Source organism: Gigantopelta aegis, chromosome 8 (genome assembly GCF_016097555.1).
Source record: "Gigantopelta aegis isolate Gae_Host chromosome 8, Gae_host_genome, whole genome shotgun sequence".
In the NCBI taxonomy this organism is placed as follows: Eukaryota; Metazoa; Mollusca; class Gastropoda; order Neomphalida; family Peltospiridae; genus Gigantopelta; species Gigantopelta aegis.
This window is the reverse complement of record NC_054706.1, coordinates 6,950,539-6,964,190: the sequence shown is the minus strand read 5'-3', so window position 1 is coordinate 6,964,190 and position 13,652 is coordinate 6,950,539. Positions and strand designations below refer to the sequence as shown.

General features: G+C 35.7%; 1 protein-coding gene across 1 annotated transcript in view; it reads left to right on the top strand.

Moving 5' to 3' along the window:
- LOC121379957 overlaps window positions 1-13,652 on the top strand; it is a 39,903-nt gene that overhangs the window by 24,318 nt on the left and 1,933 nt on the right. The gene's annotated exons all lie outside the window — the stretch shown is intronic.

The window sequence follows — 13,652 nt, the reverse complement described above, 5'->3', positions numbered from 1 at the left end:
ACACGAGTTCACTTCTGCTGGTGTATGAGATGGCTCCCCACATCATGACACCAACTCCACCGAATCTGTCAACATGGGCAACGCAGTTGTTGACAAAACGTTCATTGTGGTGTCAGTAAACACGTTGTCGTCCATCACGTCGCTGTAGAAGGAAACGTGACTCGTCGCTGAACCATACTCGCCGCCAGTTTCCCAAGTTCTACCCCTGTACATTCGTGCACCAGCGAACACGTAAATGTTGATGTTGACATCGCAGGACAGGGCCAACATACGGTCTCCTAGCCCGTAAACCAGCTTCTCGAAGTCGGTTCCGAATGGTTTGTGCAGACACCCTTCTCAAACCAGGTATGTGTCCAGCTGTGTTCGTTGCTGTGGCAGTTCGGTGACGCAAGTGCAGAACCCGGATGTAGCGTTCTTGTGCTGCAGTTGTTATGCGAGGTCTTCCACTGATACCCGTCCCAGAGACGTGAAATGGGGCTCTAATGGACGTTCACGTGGCGTGCGACTGCTGACTGCGATTCACCTAACTGGAGGTTGCCTATTGCAATGTTTCGATTCGGCAGGCTTAGTCTTGGCATCTTGTAACTCGTCAATGTCGAAATGGAAATGAGGCATCATTGCTAGCATTGCAGCTTTAAATACTCAACATTACCCCAATCTTTTCCACCAAATTTCACCAAAATCTGACCATTTCACCCCGATTGTCTGTGTGTGTGTGTGTGTGTCTGCGTTTGTGTGTCTCTGTGTGTGTGTGTGTGTGTGTGTGTGTGTGGTGTGTGTGTGTGTGTGTGGATAGTTACTGCGTGTGTACAATACTAATACATGTAGATGGACTTTTTAAAAATAAAATACTGGTATATCGAAAGGGCCTGTAACAAATAGTGTTTCCCTTTTTTTTATCACCAGTCATTTTATATATAAATCACATGCTTAAATAGCAGTTCCATCATGAATGGTGTAATTTCCAAGATAAAACAAAACAAAACAAAAACAAGAGGTGAATTCCATAATGACATAACAGCACCAGTAATTATTCCGAATTTACCACTGTATGAAATCTGATGTGAATAGGGCATATTTGAGAATATTTAGACTTTTAAAATCGTACCATAAAACACTACAGATGGTAAAAACATTTCTTTTATTTTTTTTTACAAAAGTTTGCAAAACAGAACAAAGTTAAAATTTGTCTTACCAACTATTCAAGTCTTGAAAACATTCATTCTTGGCTTTTTCCAACTCGTCCGATATGATCTCGACAGTCCTATCGACAGATCATTGCTATCAAATTCAGGCTCGAACTCATACGACAAGGCTTTCTCCATTATTACTATAATTTTTTTATGTGATGAATAAGTGTAAGAAACTTCACTAACATCACTTCGTTCCAACATTTTGTAAAATTCTCTTAGCATTCTGGGAATCCCTCGTTGCGCGTCATAGGCTTAAAATAGCCCACTTGGCATCTGACAGAGGTTTTTTTATTGAGGCGATTCAGGAAAAAAATTACTGTTAAAAAAACGGGTCTCGTTTTTTAAAATTAACTATCGGATATATTAATATAAACACTATTTCCTTCCATACATCTAATAAAATGTGTCTTTACTGGGGCTGTTTAAAACCTTTTTTCTTTTTTTTCGTGGTACCCAATTTGAAGATGATGAAAGTCATAAGGATGGTTGATGAGCCAGCCAGTAGAGTTGTATTTTCCTGACACCGCTAGCTTGAAGGATAAATGAGCTAAATATATTGTTGAGGTCACGGATGATGATATTGAAAAGTAGTGTAGAAACATTTGGTCTGTTATTGCTTTTAATATCTAGTTAACCTTCTGGATACAGTGCATTCCCCAATTCATATTGCCTACCATTTTTGCACACGTCACTCACCAGAAATAATAAAAGAACAACAGGAAATCATAAAAATTATAAAAACCCACGAAAATAATACCTACCGATTTAAAAATAAACTTTAGTTTAGGTATTTATAAAAGATTTAAGTGAAAATATGTTAGTAAGTTATAAATTTGTACCCCCCTCAATGTGTTTTTTGTCTAAAATTAATCCAGTCTTTGAAGGTTAAATATGAACTGTTTGTTTTTACTGTCATATAAATACTACCCACAATACAAAAAAAAGAAGAAAGAAAAAGATGAATTTGTTTAGATGATCCAGTATTATGTAATTATTAATTATGGTTTAATTATTTTTAACCTTAGTACATTGATACAGTAATCATACATACTGTTATAAATACACTTTCTCATCAATTATTTAAATATAAAACAAATAATTTTGATTTTAAAACCCTTTTTTTCTTCAAAAATTAACAAATGGTCAGTTTCCATATCTATATTTATTATAAATTTAGGTGGTTTTTTTAATAAATCAGTTTGTGAATAATAAATTAATTATAACATTCGTAGGGGTGCCATACGAAATTTATGAAAGTTGTTTGGAAATTATTTTATAGACCTCGTTCTTGCCAGGGAAATGAAACATTCCCGAACTCGTTTCATAAATTCCATATGGCACTTCCATTCATGCAGTAATCTATATGTACGTGTATGTGTGATTAAATGTCAGATGTTCAGTGATATAGGTCTACCCAGAACATGCTTTTTAAAAATATCACATTTGCATTAAAATGCCCTGCTATTAAACTAGTGTCAAGAACACTGTTAATTAATGACTTGTTTCAGAAGCTGTTTGGGTAACAATTTAACAAGTATTTCTCTGGTAGCAAAGGCTTCAGTTGGTTGATTATGGTTTCTGAACATGACACATTATGAATATCAAGATTTCCTTTGAAATAAGTAACATATATATTGCATCAAATTACTGATGCTCATTTTTTTCAGACTTTATTCTACCATTTTATAGTATCAAAACCTCATTTATACATTTAAAAAAATATTTTGACAAATTTCTGCCTTTTTTAAATTCTTCCCTCTATCACTCAAAATAACGTAACATTTTTCAGATAGGTGCTAAATGTAAGATAGTGTAATCTAACATATGAACTTGTGTTGAGTTGATGTTCCACTTTGAGATGTGTGTCTTGTATTTGTGTTGTTATTCTTCATTTTAGGTCAGATAATATCTATACCGTTCAGGCCAAGAATACCAATGCCAGTGACATGGAAAAGAACACCTTACAAAAATTAAAGAGTATTGCTTCAAAAATGAAGAATAACAACACAGAGTCTTATTTTGTGTTCTTTTATTCGGGACACCAAGAAAATAAACTATTCAAGGTTGGTTGGGATAAGAGTGAAATTTCCAATGAGAAACTGAAAACTGCATTGCATGACATAAATGCCACCTACAAGCTGTTCATACTGGACTGTTGTTACAGTGGAGGATCGGAACTAGGAGCTAAAGGAACAGGTCAATCTTCACCCCAAATTCAATATCCAGTTCTTTATGATGATGATGTTGAAGCAGAAGGTGGCGGTACTCTGAGGGCATTACAGTGGTGCTCATCACAATCTAATGAGAGATCGTTTTACAGCAAGACATGTGAACTCAGCCTTTTCACCTCGGCTATTATTAAAGCTGCAACTGATATATGTGATAAATCAGAATGCGATATTTGTAATGGTTTCAAATCAAGTACACAGAGTGATAGAGCCATTCCATTGAAGAAACTACACAAATGTGTGAGAGATCACGTTGAGCATAAATATTACCAAGAACCATGGCTACTCCCCCCAAAAGTAGTAGATGATGATGCTAAAATGGCATCCTTTCCTTATTTTGCTAAGAAAACATGGTAGGAATAATGTGATTGATGTGAACTTAACAAAGACAACATTACTGATAATGTTTTGATTTCATGTGAACTGGAAAGGACAACAGTACCTATTTTACTTAAAAAGACAACTCCTTGATAATGTAACTGATTTGATGTGAACTTAAAAAGACAACATGACTGATAATGTAATTGATTTGATGTGAACTTAAAAATACTATATGACTGGTTATTCTATTGATTTAAAGTGACAACATTACTGTTGATGCTTTTAAATTAATATGAACTAAAAAAAGATGACTTTATTAATAATGGAATTGATTTGATGTGAACTATAATAACATCAACATACTGAGCTGGAAACAATGTCAGTGATAATGTGATTGATTTGATGTGAACTATAATAACATCAACATACAGAGCTGGAAACAATGTCAGTGATAATGTGATTGATTTGATGTGAACTATAATAACATCAACATACTGAGCTGGAAACAATGTCAGTGATAATGTGATTGATTTGATGTGAACTATAATAACATCAACATACAGAGCTGGAAACAATGTCAGTGATAATGTGATTGATTTGATGTGAACTATAATAACATCAACATACTGAGCTGGAAACAATGTCAGTGATAATGTGATTGATTTGATGTGAACTATAATAACATCAACATACAGAGCTGGAAACAATGTCAGTGATAATGTGATTGATTTGATGTGAACTATAATAACATCAACATACTGAGCTGGAAACAATGTCAGTGATAATGTGATTGATTTGATATGAACTTAAAAAGACAACATTACTTATAATACTGTTGATCTCTACCATATTTTTCTCAATTCTGTGTCTGTCATGCATTATAAACATTTATTTTAGAAACAAATATTGTGAAGCCTCATAATGCAAAACACCACACCTTTTATTCACTATATAACTAACAGTTTTAAATTAAAAAAAAAAAAAAAATAAAGAAAAGTTAAGTATGTATGAAACATTAGTAAAAAATAATATATTAGTGGATTTAAAAAAAAACAATCGGTGTGTAATTGTGGTGGTATTTCAAAGTGCATGGTTAGTGTAGTCTAAACTTACATTTTAAAAACCAATCAAGCTTGAGTAATGTTAGTATTCATCAAATTAGCTATCACTTTCTCCAAATCACAGAGACATTGTCAAGTAAACGAAATTTGGGGAGAATTATTTTACGATCTCTGGAAGGGAATTATATATTTTGTAAATGTATTTCAAATAGTTAAAAAAAACACACCTGAATAACATACATGTATGCCATAGTCTACATGTTAAAATCTGGGTGTTTTTAAAGAATTTATGTCTATACACATGTACCTACTATGTACAGGCACAGATCTAATATTATTATTGGGGGAGGGGGGTATAATATTGTCATAATATCCAACTGTTACCCCGTTGGTTAGGGTTAAGGATAGGATTAGGGTTAGCTTTAGTTGAGTTACGTTTGGTGATGGTTTTATAGCTAGTTTTATGTTTGAGTGAGGTTCCCTCTTTATATCATTATTTGAGGGGGGTAACAGATGCATGTTTTCAAACAGCTTTTTAATGGAAATTGAAATGACAAAGATTTGCCTCCAATATGATCGGTACTGATATTCAATTGGTCTATTAGTATTATCAGTTCAAGTTAACCAATGTCAGATATATATGCCCATTTTTCAATCCCCAACCCCTAAAATTAATATTGTTAACATTATCATTGACAGATTGACCATATAAATGTATCCAAATAGTTGAAGATATATACTAGCGGAAAAAAGTAACTGTGTATGGTTATCATGTTGATAAAAACATAATTTCAAGACATAAAACGATGAAACGATCAGATAGCATGGTTAATAGGCAAATCTGCAAAACTTCAATTCATTTAAAATGTCACAGCATCCGTCATTTCATTGGTATTGGGGATGAAAGACACGGGGGTAAAAAACCAGTTCACAAAGTTAATAGCGCGTATGGCCACGGTTTGCGTCGATGCAGGCCTGGTACCGTCGCCTCATAGAGCCTACCAAATTGTTGAAGAATGCCTGGGGAATGCCGTTCCAGATCTGGACTAACGTCTGACCCAGCGCTGCCAACGTCACCGGCTGGTTAGGCAGCGCACGTACACGACGTTGCATCTCATCCCAGACGTTCTCGATTGGTGCAAGATCGGGTGAGACTGCAGGCCACTGCAACACATCGGTATTCTGCTGAGCTAGAAATCCCTTACCACCCGGGCGACGTGAGGTCTAGCGTTGTCTTGCTGAAGCGTGATGTGGCGTTGCTGTCCTTGCACAAATGGGATGACGTGAGCCTGGATAATGTCGTCACGGTAGCCTACGGCGTTCAAATTGCCATCGGTGACCACAATAGGTGTTCGTCCAGTTGACGTGATACCACCCCAAACCATGACACTGCCTCCGCCAAAAGCACGTCGCTCCACAATACAGGCGTCACTAAAACGTTCTCCAACACGACGATAGACTCTTTGAAAGGCCGTCGCTGCCGTCTAAGTGAAACCTGGACTCGTCCGTAAACAGAATACCCGCCCAGTCTCGGTGATTAAAGCGCAAGTGTCTTCTACACCAAGCCAGACGCGCTACACGATGGCGTCTTAGCAAAACTGAACGGACAGCCGGACGTCGCGGACAAATACGCCGTTCACGTAATCGATTCCGTACAGTTCTGGGGCTGATGGCACGCAATCCAGGAATGGTCCGCGCTGTCAGACTTTCCGTTTGGAAGTGATTCCTGAGGTGCACGAGTCGGATATGATTGTCCTGCTGTCGTGACGTCACGCGTGGACAACCTGCACGTGGTCGGTCTCTGACATTACCAAATTGTTGAAAACGTCTCGACAAAGCCTGAATAGTGTTTATGTTGACACCAAATTGCGTAGCAACAGCGCAATGGAGCATTTCAGCCTGGATCATACCAATTGCGCGAAGGCGGTCATTTACATTTAGCCTGGGCATTGCTCTACGACCACTTTCAACCGAAAAAACCTGCTTTTCTGTTCCACCGTTTGCCAAACAATGACCCGACAGTAGCAATGTCGACAAAAGCTGGAGCAGTAAAATGTTGGGCGGAAAAAGCTTGAAAAACAGACCCATGTCCAAGAAGCGAAACGGCACGTGCCAATACGGAATTGACCCCGCGATTGTGTGGCGGTGCGTTCACTGGTCAACTGTGCAAAACATCAGGCTAAAATATTGAGCCGTGTTAATTTTATATGATGTTTCAAGTTACACTGTTACTTTTTTCCGCTAGTATATATGTATACAGTCATTGCAGCTGTTAATGCATTCTATACTCTTCAAAAAAGCAGGGGAACTCTAATAAGAATTTACAATTGCCAAAATTGTAAGGTATATTAGCTGTGGGGAATGGTTATATGATAATAGTGAATTAATTGGGCAAACATTACAACTGGTAGCTCAGTATTACAGTAGGTTTTATGACCACCAAAGATCTTGAAGGACGATTGGGGTCAGAAGTGAAATTTGAAAGTTGACAGGTTTTTTTTATTATCAGTAAATCGCAAATTCAAACAATAAAAATGACTAAAAACAAAACAATAACAACTGTATGATCAACAGAATGAAAATGATTGACAGAAATAATGTTCCACCGTAATTAATCGACCTTCCTGGAAATTGTCAAAATCGAGAATGACACCCCACACACGTGTACGGAGCAACTGTGTGATGCATGTGCAAGCTATGGAATGTGTTTCGGTGTGTTGATAAACAGACCTGAACTTCTTTACAAGGATGTCTCTGGTCAAAACATATGTTCGGTCTTATAGTTGATATTAACATTAATATTTCAGGTTCCCCTACTTTTTGTTGAAGAGTATATATCAAATTTAAAGATTTGGTATGAGCTTTAAGACAATATTATGGGAAACATATCTATGATGGGAGGTTCACACATCACTATGAACTAACTGTATCTATAAAGTTATCTGAGATCACACAAAGGGTTCAGGTATATATGAAATATGGATAGAGACTGATATAATATATTATTTGGCCCTGCTGCCCTGTAGCTGCTGATCAGGAATTGGCAGGAATATAATGTTTAATCTTTTTGCAATTAAAGAGTTTCATAGGACAAATTTTTTAAAAACCTTCAGCCATGTCTGATTAAAATAAAAACTTGTATGACAACAATGTATGTTCTTATTGCTGTTGATGATGTCATAAGTTACTTCACAGAATTTAATGTTAACCAGAATGCAGATATCATATTTTGATAAAGTTTTGTTTTGGTAGTTTTATAGTCAAAAGGCCCAAAGTACAAAATTGAATCGGGTACAATCTTTGAGCTGAATAAACACTGAATGAATACGTTGCACTAGTTACAGCATACCAAGCCAGCCAGCAAGTGAATATTGTGTTAATCATAAAGAACGACTTACTACCTGTACCAATATCCATTGTTGAAACAAAACCAAGATCCAAATGTACCTGTGAAATTATTGGGCAAGTCAGTCTTAATTGCTGGTGGATTGGCATTGGTTCAAAATCTAAAATCCGAAGAAGAAAAAATGCTTGAGAAATATGCTGGCATGTTGTATTTGATCACTACCTGTTGCTGTTAACCAAATTACATAAAATAATTAAATGCATAAGATATACAAACCCCTAAGTGGGATGCCAGTACCTCATACTGAACAGAAAGCTATGTTAAAATAACTGATTTCCTCCTTGAAATGTTTTTTTGCCTTGAATGCAAATGGGTGGATGAGGGGGGGGGGGGGAGGGTTTCGCTGATGAAGATGCAGTGTAGAGTAATAACACTGAGATGAATGTTGAACACCTAAAGACCAAGCAGGCGGAATCTGATACAATAATAGTACTTCATGCAATTCACTGTTCCAGAACTAACTGATTAAACAGTGTACATTATTAGTAAGACACTGATGTTTTGTAACAGGAGAAAGCATAGACGAAGTATGTAATGTTCTACCTAGAAAATTTAAAGGTCCACAATGTGAATTTGTGATGTTCACAGATGAGCCTGCATCTATCATTCATTACCAATGCAAACTTAAATGTATATGCCCAATCTAGACCTACCATCACCTTCAGCAGTGTATGGACAATAATCTAAGAATGTAAGGCATAATTTCAAGATGCATGAATATTCACCATTAAAACAAATAATTGACAGATTTTAGCCTGCGAGTAAGAAATGGGATGTGGGATAGTTAAAGTGACAGGCCCTAGTTTTTAAACACTAAGACATATTTTTCAGTATTAAATCCATTTATGCTAATTTAAATTAGAAGTACTCACATTTTAATGTTTAGAGTATTAATTGTCGTACACTTGAAGTGGTTCTGGTCATCCGGGATTTTGCAATACCCTAAACTACATTTTCCATCTTTCCAAAAACGCACGTTCGTCTCAGAAGTAATGGTTATCAAAATAAGCTTTAGGTATTTTTAGACGGCCTTTCCCTGTTTAAACATCACATAATTAAGCTTCTTTCTGTTATAACCTATTCAAATGTGCTACAGGTTTATAGATTAACTAAATTTGGTGTCCATTTTCACAGGCTGAAACTAGTGTCTGCACCTTTAAGTGTAAAGTGTGGTTCTTTCTGTAAGTATAAAATATAAGTGAATATGATATTAAAATTTAGAAAACGAGCCTAAATTAATATTAAGTAATGAAACTAGTGAATGTCTACACAACAGTTTGTAAATAACGAAATTGTTTGATTGCCATTGATCGTCTTTTTTGGGTCAAATTCGAAAACTACGACCCACTAGCAACTTTTTATTTGGCTGGGAAAATATTACGATCACTGTCAGTTTTTGAAAAATACTTGAATTGAAATGTGGTCATAATTCTAGTGGAAATACGGTATATACATATATGTTAAAGGCTCTCAGTCACGAATTTAGTGGGCCTTATTTCACTAAATATGGATTATAAATGGAAATTACATTCATTTGGTATACCAAACCTCGTTATTGTATCATCCAAAACATTTTAATTGAGGCAATTCCATGACACACTTCATTTTTAAATTTTGGAACTGTTTTTGTGAAAAGTCACGAAATGTACAGCAAAACCAACTATATATACGACAGCCGTGTATGGTATCCGTGAATGTTATATATACGACCGCCGTATGAGGGCTGGCTATATACATGGCAAATAATTAAAATATATATCATTTCATGACAAAATATTGGCGAATACGCTGAAATAAAATAATAAACAGTCAAAACATGAACTCACAATTTTTTTAATTACAGTGGACTCTGTCAAAATCGGATTCTGTGTAATCCGAATCTCTGTGTAAACCGGTTCATTTCTAATGCCCCGTCCGGCTACCGTTTATCTTTTAGGTATAAATCTCTGCCTAATCCGTATTCTGTCTACTCTGGATCAAAAATCATGAACGTAAGAATCGTTCATGCATTAATTACCTCTGTCTACACCGGATTGGGATTTGAACAATGGGCCTACCACAATAAGAGTAAACTTCACACGAGTGCGATTATAGCGATGGCGTTCTGATTACTTGGCAGTGGACGATCCTTGTTCAACTAATTAAGCAGCCATTGGATCAATCGGATTAATTTTAGTGTGTGTGTTGATACCTAACTGATTTCACTCTTATGAATTTGGCGAGTTATATTTGTATAAATAGGTGCGAGTCGCTCGTATATTTTTTAGGTGATAGCTCTTTTGACTTAAGTTAAGTCACAGCACACTTTCAAGAAGAAAAAAAAAAGTTAAGTCACAGCACCAATCACATAGTTTTATGTGGGTTCATGTTATGGTTAATATGGAGATATCATTCATCAATCTCCACTTTCCAATTCTTAACATTTCCATTATGGTGGAGGTGGTGGACGGGACGGCTTAGGGAAATGAATTAAAATGGGGCAGACCTTCCCGTCTACTCTCCTCCGACATAAATACCAGATTAACCAGACATATTTTATTGTCAATATTCTACTTTTTACCTACTCATTTGTAGAAACCCTTTTTAACCCTTTGTATAAACACTTTTTAACTTCCTTGTAAAGTTTATTTAACCATTAATTAGTATTTTTATCTAATCAAATGTATAAACGTTTTTAATTTTTTTTTTTTTTTTTTTACTAACACTCTCCCCACCCCTCTCGTTGTGAGCGCAGTTTCTGGCCCTAGTCAGAAATTGTGCTTGCAACGAGCGTGCTTTTGAACATTAAATTGATATAAGCACGTTAATTCCCGACATCTGACCTGACAGTCATTTGTGGGCATACATACATACATACGTATATTTTGTGTTGTCTTATTTCATTTATAATGACGGAGCGACCCAAGAAACGGCAAAGTTTCGTTACAAACTAAAGTCAAATTAATACAAGAATTTGATTCAAATTCACAGTCAAAACAGAAAGATTTAGCACAAGAATTTAAAATAGACAGTATCGGACATCATAAAGCACAAACAAAACTACCTGCAATTGTATGATGCTAACATTTCTGGGGAGAGAAAACGAATAACAAATGGAAAGTTTGAAAATCTAAATGGATTGTTGCACCAATGGTTTAATCAGGCAAGATCTAAAACTTCCAATTTCCGGCCCAATTTTAAAAGAAAACGCTCTTCAGTTCACCGAGCAACTTGGCATAGAAGACTTTAAAGCATCAGAGGGTTGGCTGACGTCGTGGAAATTGTCCACTGTATTAATATGATTTAAAAAGTAAATAATAATTTGTGTCTTTTGGTTGGGTTTTACAGAGCTACCATACATAGTACCACTGCAGGTGCACGTGCATGGAATTTAGTAGGAGCGGGTGTCTAGATGGTGCTCGATTTGAAAACGGGTAACATTTTTTCCAGCGTCGCTAATATCCAGACAGTCGTTTGTTCGCTAAATGTTTGCAAATTATTTTGACTGGTTCACAAAGTGGTCATTCGGTTTAATGTATAGCGTTAAAAACCCAGTGTACTGTCGCATGTTAATTTTGCCTGTCTAAAGGTTGGCTTAATTATAACTTAACCCAGTTGAATACAGTTCTACGTGCAGGGGAAAGTTCAGCCTGTCATTTGTGTGAGTGCACACATTAATATTGCATTTTTATAGATAAAAAACCCATATAAAACCCAGCCCCCTCCACCCCAAAAAGGTAGTAGTAGGCTGCTGCTAATAATAATAATAATAATTTTTGGAGTAATATTTTGAGTTTGAAATATGACTACATACAGCAAAGTAACGGTACCTTTAAGTCATATTTATTTGCAGTAAAATTCACTTTTAAAAAATTTAAGTAAGCAGCCTCAAAATTGCAATCAGTGAAAAATTATTAAGTTCAAGGACTATTTTTAGTTTGCTCTCTGTAATCAGATAATCTAGCTACCTTAGCAGCTGATAATTTGCAATTTGTAATTTTTATTTATTTATTTATGTATTTATTTATTTATTTATTATTATTATTTTTAGTACAACAGGGGCAATATTATGCTATTCATATGTCTGTGGAAAAAGTACACAAAAGTCTTCGCTAGATTCATATACAATCACCCCCACCCCACACACTGTTCGTACAGTACTTAGTATGTATTCCTCCTGTTCCAGATGGTTCGGTAATATGGATCAATCAAATACTTATTTACCGCCTAGATACATTTCTGCTGTGAATATAGCCAGCCCTCGTTAGCGGAGGCTATATACACGGCCGTCGTATATATAGCCACATCGTATACAAACACCGTCTAGTTCACAGTATTCTTTTAAAATGTAACATTTCCTATCCTAAGCCAGCTGTTTGCATAATAATAAATTTGACAAGGTGGAAAATGAAGGTGTTTGCTATCCAGATGGTTAGATTTTTTCGTGTACGACTAACGATAAATTTACCTATAGATGCAAAGGCCTAACTAGTAGGGATTGTCGACATTGAACATGCTTCTGTTACTAAAATAAATTAATGTATAAGCTTATTATCATTCAGTACATGTTTTTATTAATTTTTAATAACCTGTTTCATTGTTGTTATTTTTCTATTTACCCTACGTCGCAGAGGATGGTCAAGCGTTCTCGTTACACAAGCTTGGTAAATCGTTATGACACTGCGGTTATTCGGGGGATGCCCGCTACATGACTAAATAATACGTCACACCTTTGCTATCCAAATAGCTGTTATTTTCCTTTGAATTATGAACCGTTGACATAATTCAATTATTTTTATAAAATATAAATAATAAGTGGGATATGGTGGTTATGTAGATGGTTCAATAAAGTACTTTTAGGTACAAATGAAATGTATATATTTTCAGGTAATACTTTGTTGGCTCATTAATTAGGTCAACCATCCATGACAGAGCGCCTTTAATGTCATCAAAATCATATAAAGATTGTTGGGATATCAGTTGCATGCTTTTTATAAAACAATTTTTTCGCCTGTTTGGTTTTTGTTCATTTTAAGCCATAAATTAATATGTAATTTCTCAGATGCCCAACCATAAATTAATATGTAATTTCTCAAATGCCCAACATAGTTTTTTTGCATTTAGCATCCCCAAATTAAGTTAAAAATCTATCTTGGACCAAATCCTTTAAAAAAAAAAAATGCTCGCATGTCACTTTTTTTTGGGGGGGGGGGGGGGGGGGGGGGAGAAGACTAAAGTAAACTTGATGTCCAGTAAGGTCATCTTGAATGTATGTCAATTACTGGGCTGTACATGTATTATTATACTGACGTTGGAACACCATCATTCACTTTTGTATATTTTTTAGAATAAATTCTGTGAAAATTACGACACTGTTTAAAGGAGTACAATCACTTGGAAAATGAATAGAAGTTGACCACAAACATTTGGAGATATTTACCCTTAAGCCAGAGCACAGGGGTAA